The sequence below is a fragment of the Lathyrus oleraceus genome, chromosome 2 (assembly GCF_024323335.1).
Source record: "Lathyrus oleraceus cultivar Zhongwan6 chromosome 2, CAAS_Psat_ZW6_1.0, whole genome shotgun sequence".
In the NCBI taxonomy this organism is placed as follows: Eukaryota; Viridiplantae; Streptophyta; class Magnoliopsida; order Fabales; family Fabaceae; genus Lathyrus; species Lathyrus oleraceus.
The window spans coordinates 382078239-382080097 of NC_066580.1; positions in this window are offsets into that span (position 1 = coordinate 382078239).

Below are 1859 nucleotides of genomic sequence, written 5' to 3' on the forward strand. Positions count from 1 at the left end.
TTCTCCCCTGTTTAGTCATATGTTGACTTTTGGTGACACATGTTCCCATTTCATTTGTGAAATTCTCATACTTTATTGGATGGACATGAAATTTGACATGTGATTAGTAGACATCTTAAGATTTGCCATGGTTTTGATCCCATTCATTTCTCATATGCTATCACTTATTTATGATTTTTCTAAGTTGATGCATGTTTGTTGACTCCTTTGAGCATGTTCAAAATTACCTTGACTTTCTGATTTCCATTGACTGCCTTCCATTTGTCCAAATGAGATGAAATTTGACATGCTTACGATGCTGTGGGTTGTGATTGATCATGATTTATTTGGTGATTTTTAGAATGTTTAAGATTGCTTTTGAGTTAAGTCTTGCTGTTGACTTCTATGAGCTTCTAAATGCCATGTTTTGACCTAATTTGTTCATGAAATGATGATGATGATTGATATGAATGTGAACCCAATTGGTTTTGTTTCTTGAATGTTTGAACATGATTTTGGATACTTGCTTTTTGCTGTTTTGACTTTTTCATTCTCTTTTGACCCTAGGCTTGCCCTAGTGGTCCTGTTACTCACTTTTGAGCTTGTGTTTTCAGGTTGACCAACAAATGACCAATGAGACCATTTCTTTTTGATTGAGCTTGCTTAAATATCATTGTCTAACTTGTTTGTTTTGTAGGTGGCTTGGCCCACATGCCTTAAGCCTTATGCCTTGCACCCATTTGCTTCTGATTAACTGTTAATGTCTGTTTCCTTTTGCTTTGATTTGAGTTGCATACTAACATCTGCTTGACTATTTCAGGTGCTTTTTAGTTGCTTAGTTCCTTGTGAACTTTTGCTTTGCTTTGCTTAAAGCAATTTGCATTGAGGTATATTTCTAATCTTCATGTAGTCTGGAAGACCTGGCCTGTTACTTGGCCAGGCAACTGTCTGAAGCCCTCCTTAAGAGGCAATGTCTGTGGATGTTTACTTTTGTCCTTGCATAGAGTCAAAGACCTCCTAAGTGAAGAGGCAATTGGCAGAACCCAAGGGATAAGCAACCTATCCCCTGCTATTCTGTGTGTCATCTGCTTTGCTCACACCACTGTGTTGATGCATTGCAGATACAAACCCAAGATCTTGTACAATTGTACAGTTGAGTCAGTATCAAATGTGTAGAAGGGTTCCCACTTTCTGAACCCACACATTCTTGTCTTAGGCTCTCCCAGGCCAGGGATAAGAGCTGTGAAGTCTTATCTTCACTCACCTTTCATCTGCTTCACCTTAGCCCCTCAATGGCAAGGTTAAGAGCACATTCACCCGTTCCAGAGGTTTGTTTGTTGAGGTTGATATGACCCCTCGACTAAAACCTAACCCTTGTTTGAGCCACTTGCTTGTGTATAGTGTGTGCTATCTGTGCTTGGATGTTTGTTTGACTTGCTCCCTGTGCAAGTTAGGGTTAGTTTAGACTTGCTTCCTGTGCAAGTTAGGTTTTGCTTGGCTTGCTTCCTGTGCAAGTTAAGTGTGTGTTGGCTTGCTTCCTGTGCAAGTCATGTTTAGGATAGGCTGGCTCCCTGTGCCAGTTAGCTAGAAACCTTAACTTAGGGATGATTTGCATGATAACATCTAGGCTCGAGTCGTAGTCTCCCTAGTGTTGTGTCTCCCTCTGTTATCTGGTTAGGCTAGTCATGTATCCCTCCGTAGGGGAACTACGTCGCCCTGATCCTCATACCAGATGAGGTACGTAGGCAGGAGACGAGCAGATCTCTCCGGGCGCCTGTGTCTTTGTTTTGTCTTGTTGTGTGCTTGGAAGCTGATGTAAGTCCATCGAGTGGCATTTGGGTTCCAGTTTGGTTTTTTTGGTTCGGATGCTGATGTAAGTC